The following is a 19,278-nucleotide window of genomic DNA, read 5'->3' as shown; positions in this document are numbered from 1 at the left end:
CAGCAATATTAGCACCTCATTGATATAAATGCTGAGCATAGGTGATTTTAAAAGTGTGACTGATTAAAGCAACATAAATAGTGGTCTTGGCACTAATGTTGTCAAGAATAAATCTGGGACCTTGACAGTATTGTCTGAACCCAGCCTCTGAGTGGCCTGAAACCCTCCTTTTACACCTCTTCAGGAACATGCCTGTCACCTCTCTGGTTTTAACTGTGGGCAGCAAAAAAAAAGTTTTTGTTTTGGGGGTTTTTTCTGTAGTTTTTTTCTCTTTTAAGGAGATAGTGTCAGAAGATTGTCCTTTGCTATCTCCCAGATCTTACCTAGTGATTTTTTCTCCTTTAAAAAGAGGAAAACTGGTAGTAAATATTCTCAGTGGTTGCTCAAACCATGCTGGAGAAAACCTGTGAGAAGGAATTTGATGTTGCCATGTTTTTAATCAAGTCAATGTTCATCATTAGGATACTCAATGTCCTTTTTTTGCTGGGTATCTTTCTTTTTCCTCCTTGAAAACTCCCTGTTGATGGCTAGCTGAGCATGTGAAGACAGTGCAGATGGCCTATGTTCAGTGTATCATGTCCTTGACCCATTAAACATATTGAGTGAGTGCAAACCCTCTCTGCAGCATTTGTAACAGTTGGTCTCAAGTGTATATCAGGATCATTGTGCATAAATTTCCAAGAAAGAAGTTTAGGAACTTGCAGTACAGAATACACCCAGGTTTCCCTCCACAGAGTTCTCTGCCCTCCAGCCAAGAGCAGTTCAGGTGCACAGGGGGAGCATCAGTGAGTGAAAGTGGAGATGGTAGGGAAGCTCTCCTTGCTTCATACCTTGGATTCAACCATTGCTTGATGAGTGTTGAGTGAAGTCTGTGCTCAAGAGTGGAGATATCCACAAGACATATCACCTACTGACACAGAAGGGAAGCATTCAGCATCCAGGTAGTAATAACATTTCAACCATGAGGTCCAGGAGACCTGACCAGACCTGAATTTCTGCTGAGTAGAGGGGAGTTGCTTTGAGCCAGAGGTAGAGCTGGGCTGCAGACAGCCATGGGAAGAGGAAGAGATGGATTAGTGTTCCTACATTTGCTCTTGTGCTCTTTTACACCTCAGTAGATCCAGAAACAAACACCCCCAGCGCCACCTATAGCACACCTGAGTTGATAGAGTAGGAGTGGAGGTTAGGAGGAGAGTTTTCTCTTTCTCAGATGAAATAGTCATCTAAAGTTGTCCAAAAATATATTATAACAGGGCCTGTTCTTTATTTCCCATTGCTTTTAAGATTGGGTTATGGTCCTACTGTTTATCACATTCACCCTCCAAAGATAGCCAAGCAATTGAATCAGATACACAGATTACGACAAATACAAGAAACCTCAATATCCGTGCACCATGTGGCACAGAGGAAATGGTATTCCAGAGATCATTAGTCCTAATAAGAGAGGAAACATTGTCTTAAAGTAACATACATACACACTAGTTCTTTGTTGTGCAAACATGCCATCAGGTATCTAAACATGCTCTGTTCAGTTCCATTTAAAGACTTAGTGCATTTTCCACTTACTCTTTACAGTATATTTTGATTGAGGATCTCCTGATAACCTTGCAAGTGCAAATGAAATTCCATTCCCCACACACCCTGGAATAGTCACAGTTGTTCCTTTTTTTGCATATAGAGGACTGGCTTCTGACCTCCATTATGCCAAAGTGTTTTAATTATTTTAGTGGAGTGTTTATTATTTTATTGGACCTGTTAGCACCTGAGACTTTTGGACTCTGATGAGGCAAAGGGAAAAATATTTTTCCTTTTACACTTTCCCAGTTAAAATGGAATACTATGTTTGTGTCCCAAATATAAATAGTCTTAGACGACACGATCCCAAACTGCCAAGAGAAAATGGGGAAAGCTAGAAAAAAAGTTAGTTAAGAAAAAATAACTGTGAAAAACATCTGCATCAGAATTAGCCAAAATTTCTAGATATTGTTCATCCAAAGAAAGGAAGATTAGAAGCACACTATGACAGCCACACTCCTTTACACGCTTGCATCAGTCCTGCATATTCTTCCATGACAGAACTCACTTGGGATACTCTAGATTCACATTCAGATCTCCCTAGCACCTGATATAGTGCACTGATTTTAATCTAAATCTCTCCCACTTCGGTGAATAACCACTGAGTTACAGATTATTGTGGGGAAAATCTCTGAAATCTTCCTCCTACTAATTCTATCCCAGAGGAGAGAAACTTTTTTGGCCAATCAGTATTTTGGAAGGTAGAAGAAGGGAGAATATTGAAGATATCCTAACCAACTCCACTTTCAAAGTTTGAGAAGATTAAAATATCCCTCCAAACATATAAACCACCATTCACATCTAACAATCAAAGGATAATAACTGCAAATCACAGAAAAGAAAATGTCCAGTGGCTGAACCCTTAGACCCAGTTCTAAAGCCCAGATCTGTATATTTTAAAACACTTCACTTAATGTTTTGTTAAAAGTCACTGAACAGGAAAAAGAAAACTTAAAATATAACACATGAGTTTAACTATATGACTTTTACTGTATTTTGACTCAATTAGTTAATTTCTGCTTGTATTTAAATGTTTTCTTATTTTCAGTGCAATCAAGACATGGCTTAATGCTTTTCAGTCTGTCTTTATGGCCTTTTTATTCCAGATCACAGTGAATTAGAGATTAGCAGGAGGTAGCTTCAGTCAAGATGCATGAATTGCATCACAGTAGCTTTAGCCTAAGAGAATACTCAGAGCTCTTATGTTTCTTCCCCTTCTAGTTTTCTCATGTTTCCAAATTTTAGGAGAAGGTTAAATGTTGCATACCATGATTTTAATAACCGCTAATAGCAATGTGATAATAGCTATTTGAATGAAAATTCACTATAGTTGCCTTTTTCCTTCCTAGTTCCTTTGAGTCATACCGTCTCAACATTTCACCCTTGCAATAAGTTGTCTGTAGTTAGTGAGTAGGAAGGATGGCACCTGCTTTACACGAGGAAGAAAGTTTAAAAAAAGCTGGGTTTTTTTTTCCTTTTTTCCCTGTACAGTGGTTAATTACAGTTTTGGCAGGCAGCATGTGATGGGACAGGCCTTATTTAAAGTGCCCCAAACAGTCTTTCACTAATCAAACAGTAATCAGGTTTAAAGGAAATGTTTTTGCTGTTTGTGCCAAAACAGAAAATTGATCTTATTCAACTAATCAGGGGCACTAAAAAGTGCTTGGCCTGGTGGATTTGTGTGCTGCTGTTTTGCAGGAGAGCTTCAAGTACAACCTAGGCTGCTAAAACTGCAAGAATCGTCCTTTGAAACGATGGTTAAACCCAAACACTCACTGATTAATGTCAGGCAGAGAGCCCAATTCCCCAAAGTACTAATTTTGCAGCTTGAGGAGTAGAGGTGGTCCTGTGTGTAGTTCCTGCAAAGTGGAGGAAAATGAGAACCCTTTTAATTTCAAACTTAAATGAAAACTTAGAATCAGAAATGCCTGCCTCTCTGTTAACCTTTATGATAAAAATGTACAATTTGCATTAAGGAAGAATGTGTATAACTTGCAAGTTCCCAACCATCTGATTTCAGCAAAATAAGCAAGTAGGGCACTTTTTAAAATAAAATCTCAGCTCGGTGTTTTAATTTGAATCCTGAGAAAAGCGTGTCAGGCACCTTGCAGTCTTCTTGGTCTGTTTAATGCTCTAAGTGTACAGAAGGATTCATTTATAGAGAGGAGTCATGTGAAAACCAGTCTGGTAGACAGACATTAAAACTGAGGGGACTAAGGGTTTTCTGGCACTGCTGTAATTCTTTCTACAGTTGACTTTACCCTTTCATTTTTTTTAATAACTGTTAATAGGAGGCTGAAAACTGTGTGGGCCTGATTCTGCACAAGTTCTTTCTGTGGTGTTTCAGGACAAATTTAAATCCCACTAAAGTCAGACAAAAGCTTTGACTTTGCTGGTTGAAAGATCATTTAGTCTGACTAACTTTTCCACAGTACATGGTTATGTGTACAGGTCTCTGAGTTCAGTGTGTCTCACTTTTCTGTGCATCTACTATTTTATAGCATTCTCATTATATAGAACCCAAGGATATTTTCACTATCTTCCAGCACAGTTCAGACTTCCATTATTTTTTTCATTTCTTTCTTCATCTCCATGATTTTTTTTCTCCCAGTTATTAATAGCTGTGAGATCTCTACTGTCCAAGACCTGTAGGAGGCTGTTGGTTAATATATCAGTGCAGTAACTTAGTAAGTCACTCAATATGTCCACTGAACCATCAGAGAGGTCTGACCTTCCCCACTTAACAGGAATGTACTTTTGATCAGTTCTCCTTGTTTCAGTCAGAAATTTAAAACTATGGTGATGAAAGTGAGTATCTTTTTGAGGAAAAGCAGTAAAGGAGTTATTGAAACTGTACCTACTGGGGAAAGGGAAAGATTTATATTTAACAATCAACTGATTAAATTTAATGTTTACAGTAGCTAGAACTGGAGAAATACACTTCAGTTCCTCTCCATGCTGGTGTAGATCTTACCCCCTTCTTGTTAAGCGCTTACCAAGAAAGTTAATGACTAAAAAGTTTAAGTAAAAGCACGTTAGTGCAATGTGTTAGACTCCTGTGTGGTTGTTTTCATTCAGAAGCAGTCTGTGTTTGCACCAGCTTCATCCTGAAGCCATGCTACCTTACCCAAAGACCCTTGTGGGAGGGAACTAGCTATCTAGATATTCTTGAAGAAACAGAAAATATTGGAGAGCTAACTAGAAGAATTTCAGAGTTCTGTACAGGTCTTGATTAAATCATATTATATAATTTGACAGTGTAAACTGTCACAAATCTGGAGATCTAGACCTCTATGGAGTTGTTCATCCTCCCAGAGTGATCTTGCTCATGTTGAAACAGATCTATCACTTGTGCTGATGGTGGTGTAGACTATGAAAAAAAAAAAAGACATTTTTCTATGTTGATATTTATTTTTTTGTATTGAAGAAAATCTTTTTCTACAAGAACAACCTTTTTAATTGCTCAAACTTTCTTTTCTAGGAAGGAGACATGCACTACCAAAACTTCTCTTCTGGCTACTTCCCTGTTCTGGCTCCTACTCCTTCCAGTTCTCCTCTGCTTTTCTTCTCTACTGTTTCTTTCTCTCCTGCCTACAATTCCTGGTCAAGGTGCATTTACCTTAACACTATAACACAGTGATAAGTAGTGGGCTCCTGTTTCAGTCTGAATTTTTTAATATTTCCAGAATGTGTTAGCAAAACTTCAATGGGAGCAATTTTACTCATTCCAGCTCACAATGGGACCAAGGCAGTTCAGGAACCATACTCTGAATGTAGACACAAATTTTGTGTTTGATGAAGCCAGAACCAATATGAGGCAGAAATGAGAGGTGTGATTTTAGCAATCCCATGCCTAAGAAACCTCCATTGAGGTTGCCATTCCTGTTTTTCACTCAGCTGTGAAGTATCTCAGAGCAGAAAGTCTTTGTTTGATGTCTGGCCAAATAGCCAGAAATTGATCTTCCAAACAATTCTTCTTGAGTTCATTTGCTCAGACTTCCCAGGAAGAAATCCTGTCAAACACAAGGAGTAGAAAGGTGAGCAGGAACTGCCTAGTCATCTCTCAAACTCTAGTCTCATATGCTATCTCTGTCCCTTGTGATCTCTGGTTTGTGGGGTAAGGTGCTGTCCTTGAAACCATTGCAGAGCCCCCCTTTTATTCAAAATATTCCAGTCTTGACATATTTTTACTAGAACAGATCTCTTCCTCAGTCCTCCCACACCCTTATTCCTAGCTGTTTAGTTTTCAGGGGCCATCAGGTTGGCTGGACACACAGGACCTTGTGGTACTCATCCTACTGCGCACTCTGTCCTCCCAGAGGCAGCACAGAGAGGGTAGAAACAGCTGGAAGTGATTACACCTCCCTCTGACATCATGTCATTGTAAATGGAGTAGAATGAACAATGAGTGAACTTCTTCATGTCAGACAGGTGAGCAGAGGACGTGTAGTGCCAGGCATGTGGACATGTGTCATAACACCTGGAGACCCAGGGAGTCTATTAGTTTCATGGAATCACAGACTCATTTAGGTTGGAAAAGGCCTCTGAGATCATTCAGTCCAACTTTTACCTAATTACTAACTTGTCAACTAGACCATGGCTCTAAGTGCCAAATATACCTGTCACTTGAACTACTCCAGGGATGGTAATTCCACCACCTCCCTGGGCAGTCCATTCCAATATTTAACAACCCTTTCTATGAAGAAATTCCTCCTGATGTCTAAACTGAACCTTGCCAGGGACAGTTTGAGGCTATGTCCTCTCTTCCTGTCTCTAGTTGCCTGGGATAAAAGACCAACCCCCACCTGGCTACAAACTCCTTTCAGATTGTAGAGGGTGATTTAGTCACTCCTGACCTTCCTTTTCTCCAGGATAAACAACCCCAGCTGCCTCAGCCACTCCTCTCAGGACTTATTCTCTGGACCCTTCAGAAGCTTCTCTGGACACACTCCTGCACCTCAATGGTTTTTTGGAAGTGAGGGGCGCAGAAACCATTACAGCACTCAAGGTGTGTCCTCATCAGTGCTGAGTACAAAGGGATCAACATTTCTCTGATCCCGCTGGCCACACTACTCCTGATATATTTTTCAACCTGCCTCCAACCTATCTCTGTGACAGCTCAAAGGTTACATGTTACTGCAGTTGCACAGCTTATGGAAAAAATTACTTTTGTCCACAAAGAATTACCCAGAGTGGGAAGGAGAGGAACCACCAGCACCTCTCCTTTTGCACAGAGGGAGTCCAAGTTTAAGAAGCATCACAGAGCAGGGATTTCTTCCCTGAGCAAGGTGTCAGTAAGAGGATGTTATCAAGTCAACCCTTTTACCTTGAACCTTCCATGAATAATTCAGGCCCTTCACATTTAATATTTATCCACATAACCTCAGTTGTCACTCAACAAGGGTCATTACTTCCCATCCATGTCCAACTTTATTTGTTCCTGAATCTTTCCCTCATATCTTTATTAAGCTGCCACCACATGTGGCATAGGTGAATATGGTCACTTTTACCATCTCCATCCCCAGTGTGGAGATTACTGTTGGGCTACTTGGAGTGTCATTTGAGTGTGAATTCATTCTGTAATGGTAGGCTATGAAATCTGTCCTCAGAAAAAATACATCTTAAGACTGGCCATGAACGTTTACATGCCCAGAGTTTTAACCAGCCATTTACCAAATACCATCAAAGGTTATATCCTTCAACATTAACTTAGCTCCTTCAATTAATCATTTTCCAGCTGAATACTTGCACTTGTATGGAGGTGATGTGGCAATAATGAGTATGAACAGTCTTTGTGTTGGCAAAGAGCACAGCTAGATTACAGTATCACAGTATGGGTAAGTTGGAAGGGACCACAGTGAGTCATCTTGTCCAACCTCTCTGCTCAGGTGAGGTCATCCCAGAGCACATTTCACAGGATTGCATCCAGACAGTTCTTGGATATCTCCAATGAGGAAGACTCCACAACCTTTCTGGGTAATCTGTCGCAGTGCACAGTCACTCGTACAGTAAAGGTCTTCATCTTATTCAGCTGGAACTTCCTGTGCATCAGTTTCTACTCATTGTCTCTTGTCCTAGTGCTTGGCACCACTAAGAATAGCCTGGCTCCAACCTCCTACCTTCAGATACTTGGAGACACTGATGAGTTCCCTCTTAGTTATCTCTTCTCGAGGCTGAAGAGGCCCATCTCCCTCAGCCTTTCCCCATAAGAGAGATTCTCCAGTCTCTTATTCATCTTTGCAGTCCTCTGCTGAACCTGCTTCAGGAGCTCCAAGTCCCTCCCATAATGTGAAGGCCAGAACTGGACACAGTGCTCATGATGTGGCCTTAATAGGGCTAAGTAGTGAGATACTATCACCTCGCTAATACCTTTCCTCACATGCTGACCTTTTCAGACCACAAATTTGCCTAGAACCCCACATGCATGTTTCCATCAGAGTTTCCTTCAAAACAGACAACTGTTAGCCCCTTCAATCTCATGGTTGCAGATGCCATTAGCATTCCTGTGAACAACCATTTATTTTATATGTGAAGCATATAACACAAAACCAGGGCACAGGCAGGGCCCCATTTTGCAAATGGGTGATGAGTATGGCATTATCTGTGCTATGGGTGCAGTCTCTTCAGTCTGCTTCTCTATCTTTTTTTTTTTTTTCCAAGCAGGAAATGTCACTGAATGTTTCCATGACACACTTGTTAATATAAAAATTCCCACATGTCCTAGTTAGAGCAGCCAGGACCAGTTCATCGCTGTGTGGGTATAACCCAAACTGTGTATTCTACACCCTCTATGCCATTTCCCAGGAACTGTTCACAATAGACCATTTGCAGCAGCTGCCCAGAGCGTACCTGGCCACTCAGGCTATAGGCTGGGTGTTGGGAAGCCTGTGAGACAGGAGGATGTTCCTATCCTCACACCAATGACTCATTAGCACCTCCACACCCAGCCTGAGGGGTCATGTCTGCTAATGGGCCACCAAAGATTCCAAAAATATCTCACGACTCACAGTCATCCATGGTGGAACTCCCCACCCTGAGTGAGGTACTGGGCATTCCCACTAGAACCTGAGTGTATATAATCTTGGAGGTCTTGGGACTTCGGGCCCATTTGTCAGATCCAGAGGAGGACCAGAACCTCGACTGGACTGTGACCAGCACTCTCACCAACAGGTTTTCCTTTCCTTTTACTTTGGACTCAGGGGGACCACGTGGGGCTCAGCACGGGGGCCAAGGAATACCATTCTATTCGTGCCCTAGGGTACTGGGTTATACATTTGGGTTTTGTGGGTTAAAACCAATTGTTTGTCAGTATAATTGTATTTATTGTATTATTTTTATTAAATTGTAACTCTGACTTAAAATCTCTTTTTGAGTTGGGTTCATTTCTCCTGCCAGTTTACCTTTAAAACAGCAGACCATATCAGTAGCATGTGATTGTGAGTAAAAGGCTGCCAGTAAGACTATTGTCAGACCATATCATAGGCATGATTTGGTCTAAAAGTTTCTCTCTTCTTCCTCCCTATCACATCGTCATGTTGTAACTGATGTTGACATTGATGTTTACTGTGCATTTTTCTTACTTTCTCCTTTCTTGTTTTTCTATTTTTTTTGTTTTATTTGTAAAATATTTCAAATCTAAGCTACGTTCTTATGCAAAGACAAAGAAGTTGATATCCAAGTTACTTTAGACTGAAGAGGAATTGCAAGTCAGGAAGGATAGAACTGTGATCTTACACCCTGACTACAACCTTAAGATGGAGTGACCTTGTGTGATAACCTGGGAAGTTCGCCCTTACCAGCCTTTCTGTCTGTTAGCATTACACATATTTTGTTTACTGAGTACTACATTGCTGATTAATGCAGTTGATGAAATTGCAGTAATTCAGATTATTTTCAGTGGGGAAACTGTGTTGATCCAACACAAAGAGAAGAAAATTGCAGGACTCCTTGGTTATGAGCCACTTGCAGTGGCTCACTTGGACAGATGAGAGAGACCATGATAAAAACAAAGATCTGTATGAGGCACCTATCATTGCATTGATTTAGATGCTTACAACTAAAACTGAAATATTTTCAACCATAATGGCCTTTGCTGTATGTTAAGAAAGAAGTATATCTTGAACACCTCTTTAACAATATCCATGAAAGATCCCAATGTGTCTCTTCAGTAACCATTTACAATAGACTCACACAAGTGGCCTCACTGAATTGCTCATAGCAAGATGAATGTGAATAAGATGTAGCAAAAAGAGAGATATAACCTCGCTGAACCAGACAACAGCTGGCTCAAGTGACAAATATAAACAAAGAAAATACATCTTTAAGTTACATGATTTTTATCCCATACTCTATCCCAGACAGTCTGCAAATGCTCACTGACAGTTCATTGTGGCATTTAAAAGAGAACAGAAAAAATTGATGAATAGTAAAGTGTACCCAGAACCAGTTTACAGCTGCAATATATCATAACAATGCAGAGAGTTGAAAGCAGGACAGGATTTGCCTTCCCTGCCTTCAGAAAGGAATCTCCTCTGAAGATACCACAAGAACCAGCGATTTTCCAGCCTTACAGTTCTTCCACTTCCACTTAGAGCCAGAAATAGGAAGTGCAGAAGTACACGAAAAGGCAGGGATGTTAGAGAGAAAAGTCTGATCGAGCTCTCCAAAAAGTGATTTGATTTGCTCTACTTTAAAAATATGAACAAAATTTTGCACTGAGTCAGACTTTGCATTGTCTGGACTGTTCTGAATTTAACAGAGATGTGTGTGAGTGGTATATAGTGAGAAGGGAGATCTTACTGCACTGCTGCCTGTTCTCAGAAATAGCTAGCTGTGTAAAGAGATCCCTGTAGTAAAGGTTAAGTGTACACTGTATATTATCTCTCTCTTTCCTTTTTTTTTTCTTAACAAAAAGAAGAAAGCTAAAAAGAAAAAAAAATGTTGTGAAAGTTTAAAAGTATGACCTCCAGAACCAGACATGCTGAGACTGGGCAATATTGAAGACAGAAACAGAAGGGGTTGGATAAAAGGCTTTGTGATATGAATCTCTGTCTCTCCTGCCCTCAGCAGAAAGGCTTAAATATCTCCTTCTTGGACAAACAGATCAATACAAGCTTTTTAACATCTTCAATGAGAGCTCATTAATGCTCTCATGGTGTCCTCTTTTGTGCCCTGGTGACCTGGTGGGAGCCAGGGAAACTGAACTGCAGCTTGGTAATTATCACAGGAATAACACTTCATATCATCTCCCAGCAAAATGTGAATTGTTTTCCTAATTATTCAGGACAGCAGTGAGCGAAAGTGCAAACTAATTGAAAAGACATTATGATTTATTTGAGTATGTGAGATTGGACCTATTAGTTTGGGTTAAATGTTAACCAATAAAATATTTGCTATCTCTTTGAAGAGCTGAATGTTAGGAAAGCACAAGAACAGAAAACTCCATTTCCTACAATCACTTCTTCATTACATGCAGTTTATGGATTTTCTTTTGCCACTGGAAGCATTGGAATCTTTCCCCTTATAAATGCTGATATCCAGGCTGGGTTCAGGATCTTGAAATCGTTTGAAGATCTGAGCAATAGGGGTGGGATGTGGAGTGATGACTTTTGCTAAGACAAATTACGAAAGAAGTGGAAGTTTTATATGATCAATATATCAAATAATTGAATAAATAACATTTTATTTGACTTAACATAAGATGGGATTTTATAAGGAAGGTATCTTGTTTGTTTCGTACAGACCAGTAGCATGGTTCATGTGTTTTTACATCAGTTTTAGTCTATAATTCATTCCACATAGCAGTTTGAAAATCTTCCATAAAGGGTCAAAAAGAAATTTTCAGTTTAAAATATTTCCCTTAAGCTAAAGAAAGTACATGCACAAGAAGAGCAGATTAACAGAGTAAAAAATGCCTAATGTAAGATAGTCTGTGAGGTTACTTACTGCGTAGGTGTGACCTAACATCCAAACTGACCTGTTTGATTGAACTCCTGAGTGGCAGGGGAAGAAAAGAGGCACTCAGACATTTTAATGAAGTTGGATCTTCCATAAACACTGAAAATTAGAAAATCAGACCCTCTGCACATGTCTGATTTTGAGCCCTGGAAAACTGTAATACTCAGAATCACTCACTGCTTTTGAAAATTGAAGCCATGTAGTTGAAAATAGGTATTTAATTTACGTAAGAAGTTTGCTCTTTCGAGCACCTGTCTCAAGCAGCTTCTTATTATCGACAATGTAGGTTGCCAGAGTGCCAAGCTATTACTACTGTATATTAGCTTGAAAATAACACTGTACTCATAGAACTGGGAAAATTCTTTTCATTTTCACAAATAGTGTGTAATTTTTGGGGTTACCCCTCTCTTAGCTAATCAAGATGCAGTGCAAAAATACCAGAACTCATATTTTTTAATTAAAATTAAAATATAGAGGAAAAAAAGGCAACAAAAAAAAGAAGCCCTGATCTATTTTAGTCACATTTTATAATCCTGTTTTTAGTGCAAGAATTTAATTATACATATTTTCATCATTTCTCATATTCTGACATATTAATTAAGGATGCTCTAATTCAATTCCCGTGGCACTATTGGCCTATCTTGTAAAAACATTTTCCTGTTTTGGTACAAACACAAAAATGAAGGGGAAGGTAAAAGCAGCACCTCAGTTTGCTGCCTACACATTGCCATTTCTTGTCATGGAAATAGCAGACTAATTATTTTATAAAGTGATAGATTCTCCCATCTGTATAGTGTTCAGTGGTACTAACACTTAATAAAATATACATGGGAAAACAGCAGTCTCCTGAAGGTTCCTGGGCTGAAGTGTGTCTGCCTCTGATGGCAGAGCCACAAAAACAAGGTGAAGTGCCTCACACTTTTACTGTGACTACTTTGCCTCATTATACAGTCTTTGAAAACCCTGTAAGTACTAGGTAAGGTTTATGAACTCCTATGTTCTTCTCAGGTCCTCCTTAAGACTCAGCAACTAGAAGGCATCACCTTGGTGCTCAAGGGGCTAAGCTTGTTTTCTATTGTTTTCGTCCTAATATATTTAGTTTTTCAGCTATGAGTACAAACTATTGGAGCTTCAATATGCATTGGGGAATGTTAGCAGTAACTAATGCAATGTTATGGTAGTAAACAGGACACAATCTGCACTAAAATAACTATCGAAATCAAAGTTCCCATTCATGATTCAAACATGCCAGTATCTGTAGCTAGTGGACCTTTAGAAGCAATGTGTCCAGCGTCAACTCCTGCCACTTGAGACTAAAGCTGAGTGAACAAGGCTGCCATAAAAAGTGTGACAGCTAGACCCATCTCACACCACAAGCTGAAAGTAGAGCCTAAACTCATGCCATCAAGCTGGGATTATGTGAGTGCTTTTACATTATGAGCACAATCTGAAGATGATGCTCAGACTGGGATTGTGTTGTTTGTCTGGTTCAGGTTGGTTTGCATTGAGGAGGCAGGGAAGGGAAAGGTGTGCTGCTTTCCCATTTCAACAATTATCCATCACTATTACTGATGTGGTACATTCATATTCATGCTGGGTCCAAGTCCAGCCACCTCAAAATGCACAAGGGGATTATGGGAGCATCAGTGACTAATGAGGGCTATAGGACAGTCTGGAAACTAAAACCAAAAATACTCTGACAAGCACTGAAGGGGACAACAAGGCTCACATAAACACTGACACATGCACACCAGGGAGAGAACAGAATAGCCTTGGACTCTTCAGTACTGGCAGGTGAATTAATGTCTGTAGAAGCTGCTCAGACTATCATTAACATACCTGATAAGTATGGCAGTGAGATCTCAAGGTCTCCACTGTAATCCTGCCTTCTCCTTTTAATTCAAAGGAAATTGTTGTACCTTAAAGCAATGCAGACATGCAACAATCATTTAGCTGTCCCCAGTTCCTGTCGGAGGGACATGAGCTGGTTGTGAATCATTCCCTCAAGAAATCTTGGTAATCTTGACTATTTTTGAATTTCTAAATGTATTTTGATTTAAAGCCTAAATTAGACTTAAGCCAGTGATAGTGTGTCTTGAACCACTTTTGAAAATAAATGAGATATGCTGATGCCGAAATGTTGGTAAAAGGGGATTAAGAAGACTAGGCTGCTTTCCACCCCAGTGGCTTTGCGTTACTATTAAGAGGGATGGATTAATATCAGATTTCTGGTATCTGGTTCCTCAGTGATACTGCTTAATTATCCAGATAAGTGATCAGAGTCAAAGCATGAGTGACAGCATAAATATAAAGAACATCATCTTATAATTTTTTCCCTTAAAAAACATGTATATTAGTTTTAGTATCATAAAGATACATTTTTAAAGTGCTCATTAAAGTTAAAATTTTAAGTAGTTTTTAGATACTCAGTTTTGGTTAGTCATCCTTTAAAAAGTTGCAGTTTATTTATTCACTGACAGGCCCAGAGAAGTAGCTCACACTGATAGAATTCCAAAAACACTGGCCTGCTTCTCTGTGCAACAGGCAGTTTCTTCCACCCATTTCCACATAGCCAATTATTCCATTGTCTTGCTTTTCACTCTCACTACCCTGCTGCAGAGATCTCACCCTTGCTGAAGGGGCTAGGCCACTGACTTTCCCTGGCTCACATCAGAGGCTGGAAATATCTGGTCTCCCTGTCCGATCTCCAGAGGGGAGGACCATGAGTTCCCAGGTTGCTTCTCAGCCCAGATCTTCTTTATAATTTTGGTCTCTGTTGGTTAGTAGTTTTACCCAATAACACATTTGATATGTGTGTGTGAATGCACTTGTGTATTTCCAACATGGACAAGTACTTGGACTGATCAGGATCTTAGGATGGGAGAAAAAGTTTTGGCACCTATAATTAATTCAAATAGAATCACTTTGATTTTGTCCCTGCTGGGTCCCTTTTCAAGAATCTGAGATTGGTGTCAGACATGAGGCAATGAGTTAAAGATGCTTTTAGTAAAAATTCCTGATGAAAATTTTTATGTGATCTATGCCTGCCATTCTTTGGCAGCAGGAGAGGATTTCCAGACACCTTGAAATTGAAAGATGGAGTGGAAATTTCTGTGTTGGGGGAGAATTATTTCCTCAGTAATTTAGGGGCAAGAAAGACAAAATACTTTTACTGGGGCAGTTCCTACATTCCGTAAGTAAGCAGGAAAGAGAACAAAATGTCTATACTAATTAAAAAAACCCAGAAGAATATTTTAAAAAAAAAAAAGAAAGGAAAGTTCTGCACCTAACACTCAGACAAATCTAGATACAACTTAAATCAATAACTGGAGCGCTGTTTAGTCCCATGAATGTCCAAACTTCTTAAGACATATATAAATTTTAGATTTTGTTAGTTTCTGACACGATTGGCATGCCTGTATTATGCACTGTAGCACACACCAGGCAGAATAGAGCTATATTTCATAATACAGAGCAAACTTTTTTCATTTTCTTTTCTAATGTTCTGCATTTCAGACATTGCAACTACCACAGCTTCTTCAAAGTTTTTTCCTCCAGTTTATTTGGAGAAATCCAGATAAGGCTCCAAAGAACATTTGCATTCCACCATTATAAGTGAATAGCAATGCAAATGGTGCTAACAGAAAGCATTGATACAGAAAACTGCCTCTCTTTTTATTTCTTCTACCTCCTCCAGGGAGGGTGTTAAAACCTTAGGTGGGTTGCAGATACAAAAGAGAACTGAAAGTTGTGGACTAGAAAAATCCATACATATTGATAGCAGCCTAAACCTCACTCATACACTTAATTCTTGTACTTAATTCTGTAGGTGGAGAGACTATTTGACAATGACTCACAAACAGGGAAGAAAGACTCATCATCATACTGGTTCAAATCTGAGTCTGCAGTGGGAGGAGGACTTTTGCTATGGGTCTAACACCTTCATTTCTGCAACTGAGGTAAACTAGAGGCTCAAGAAAACATTTTTCAGGGTTTGGTTGTTTGGGGGTTTTTGTGGCTTTTAGTTTTTTGGTGGGGTTGGGGTGGGGTTTTTGTTTGTTTTTTTCCTGTTTTGTTTTGGGTTTTTTGGGGGTTGTGTTATGTTTTGTGGTGGGTTTTTTGTTTGTTTTGTTGTTTGTTGTTGTTGTTGTTGTTTCTTTTCCATGAATTTTGATGTTAACAGGAAAAAGACAATGTGAAATTATCTTGTGTATTGGACAGGTCAGCATGTTAGTAGGTAAACGTAAGACAGAATGCAAAATAAAAATAAAATAGAGTTTCTGATGATGGTCTACATGGAGTATTTTAAGGAAGAGGAATCTCAGGATTTCTTTGTTGTGACATACTTTTCTCCAAGGTTCATCTTAATGAATCTCATCCCTTGTCACAGGTTCCTTAATCAAATAGGTCTGGTCAACTGTTGTATTAGAGAAAGCCAAAGAGAAGCCCTATAAACTGCTGTTATTCACTGACACTCACCTGAGTTAATAATAGCATAGCACTGCGTTAAAGACTCTTTAGTGCAGTAGGTGACACCTTTCAAAGAAGATGTGATTAGTCTTTGGCCATCCTCTGCCATTTATCCTACTGTTATTCTCTGGAGTGACTGTTCATATGTCATAACCTAATTACAGCTAACTGTTATTCTCAGTGCCTAACTATATATGCTTTTCACCTCCAATCAATCTACAGTGCATTTTTTTTCCTGTGGATAAAGCAATATTATTGTATATCAAAATATGTGAATTCAGTGTTAGGAAAATTGTACAGGAAGTGAAAAAGTCTCCGTTCAGTCCTTTCTATGGGTCAGTTATGCCCTCTGCCTTGAACTCATATGGCTTAACCTTGTGAAGAAAATACAGACTTTCCTACAGATTTTTACAGATGCTGCAAGGGCTGATGTAGCTGACCAGGACACTTAAGTGCTCACAGTGCACATTCCTCATTCTCAGCAGTAGAAGAGCATAGGATCCCTTGAGTACCTGTCCTCAAACACAAGACCATATGGCTTTACCACACTCATGAGTCATCTGCTAATGCCACCCCTGAACAAAATGCAATAATAAATAATCAGAAATTAAAGCAGCAAAGCATTATCTACAGCAAGATTTCATGTGCTTTCCTGGAAGTCAATTGGTACTGCCCATCATGCAAGAGAGATGGTGACCTTGATGAATCTTCCCAACTGCAAAAAAGCCCTGCTCATATAGCTTAACTCATTAATAGTGTTCTATGGACTGATGATGATCTCCCATTGGACCATCCAACCTTTCTCAGGCTATTTTAAACTGAGTTGTTTTACCCGAAAATATGTCAGACTCACTCTGCAATCCTCACTGCTTGTCCTTGTTCCTAAGTCCTTGGAAGCGCTTAGGCTGACCAGAAGGAGCCATTGAGCCCTCCAGCGTGTGTCCAGTGGGGAGCCCCCACAACATCTAGCTGCACTGTAATCAACCTCAAGAAGCAACTGAGGTCCCTTTCTGTTCCCATTATGTTAGTGTCCAGGCAAGAGCAGTAGAGGGCAATAGCTGAGCTAGCTGATATTCTCTGTCTTCTTTTTCTCTCAACATGTTGTATTCTAGTTTATTTTCAAGGAAAAAGTTTGAGACTCAAGCTAGGTTTTTCTGTTTGTGGGGAAGAGGTTTTTTTGTGCTGTTTTTTGTTTGTTTGTATTTGGTGGGTGGTTTTGTTTTTTTCTGAAAGTTTGTAAACATATTAATTAGAGCTAGATATTGATGCTATCTTGCGTGTTTTCCATTTTCTCCAAGTAAGACCTTTCCCTTTTGGCCCCTAATATGAGCTTGAGTGGAAGTCAATTTAGGCATAGTGACAAAGGAGTCCAGATTCCATCAGGAAATCAAGCATAGGAAGGAGGCAAAAGCGAAAAAGAGATTTGTAAGTGTCCTTAGTCATCTGTAGTTCTCCACTAGGCTAAATAGAACCTTCCTGTTGCGCATTAGTTGAAGTGTATCTTCTCCATCCTAAAACTCTCACTTTTAATCATCCTGGACCCATAAGAAAGTGCAGTCTTCCTAGTCTTTCTGAAACTGCCCCTCCCTGTAAAGGGAAAACAGACCCAGTTTACAATGCTTGCATCTTTCTACATAAACTAAAAAGTGCCAGAACACAGATTTGAGTGTTGCCCTGTTTCATCTTAACTGCAAAATTGCTAACATGATCCTTGGAAAAGGATCTCTAAAATGTCTAGACATGGGAATATTATATAGTACAGGACACAGGAGGGATATCAAGACAGCGTGATTATCAGAAATTGTCTGTATTTCTGTGTCACCCAATTATTCAGCTTTATATCTAATTTACTATACTACCATGGTAAGACAGGTTCTAGACTTGATCAAGTTTGTCTCAACTTTAGATGTATCCAGAATCAGAAAAGAACATAAAAGGATAAGTTAAGTAACTTTTAGACCTCACTTCACATAATGAAGAACAAACAGAAAATGCATAAAATAATTAACTGCAGTATTGTTAAATCAATAGTGTGAGTAAATAAAAAGAAGAAATAAAATTTGTGTTAAGTTTATTGCCTTGGCCATTAATATGAAACAAAAGTGTTGAAATGTTTTCCTGTGAGCATATTACATATGCAAGCACCTTGGGCCCGACTTTATTAACACAATGTATAGTGACATTTCTGTGCATATACTCTGATATATTCAATACAAGGATACAAAAACTACACTAATAATATCACAAGTAAAAAATACAAACTGGGGTACACACTCTAAAAGGCAGTTTCATCACAGAGATATTCTCCTAGTATTAGCCACCTGTGAAGCAAAAGATTAAATACATTATTTCTTCCTAAGCACACTAGCTACAAAAGAAGACAATTTCTCCCATAATTTATACAGTTGTTTGTGTCATTGATAATTTAACTAAGGTTGGGAAATAGAAGGAATATTTTCAAGAAGTAATACACAACACTTTTCACAATGTATTTTGAGTTGTGTCCAACTCATCACAATGCTATTTTTGAATGGTTTTAAGGGCTATTAAAGTTTCAGCTAAGTAGCAAGATTTACTTCTCCAGTCCAAAGCCTGTTTGTTGGAATATTTATTTATTCTTTTATTTTGCATTCAACACCAAAATACCATGGCAGAAATTTTAAGCAGTCACAGTTTCTAGAGAAAAGGCATTGTAAGAAGAAGCAACCTATTAGAATGCCTATCTCTGCGGTGTATCACTACAGAGAAAGAAAGAAATACAAGGTCAGCTGCTCAGTGTGAATGTCTGATTTTAGTGGAGATGTGCCAAACTATATCACCTCAAAACCTAGACTGTCCCTAATGTCTCTTTCATCAGAAGTAGAAATGAGATTTGTGGTAAAGCCTATACTACTACAACAATGCAAAGATTTGACAAGGGCTTAATGCTGATGCAAGGCATTGAAGTGTCTAGCAGAAAAATTGACAAATCAATCTCTTTACGATAATTTACAGACCAGATTTTATGCTGTGTTCACCCCTTATTTTGTGGCTATTGTTTTCAGAAATGGCAGTTTAAAAGAGGAAGCTCACACCATGGGTAGTTACTATTCTCTGATACATCAAAACAACATTTCAGTCTTGAGGACTCTTTGCCTGGCAACTTTCACGAGTCTTAAAAGAACTTTAAACCAAAATGAAGACAGATCCATGGAAGTCTGATAAGAAAAGTGAAGGCTACTTTTTGTTTTCTCACAAAGAATTTAGGGCATCAGAAAATGTCAGAAATATTTTAGA

This window comes from Manacus vitellinus, unplaced genomic scaffold, assembly GCF_001715985.3.
Source record: "Manacus vitellinus isolate BGI_N305 unplaced genomic scaffold, ASM171598v3 scaffold_6_pilon, whole genome shotgun sequence".
Taxonomy (NCBI): Eukaryota; Metazoa; Chordata; class Aves; order Passeriformes; family Pipridae; genus Manacus; species Manacus vitellinus.
This window is presented reverse-complemented; position numbering follows the sequence as displayed.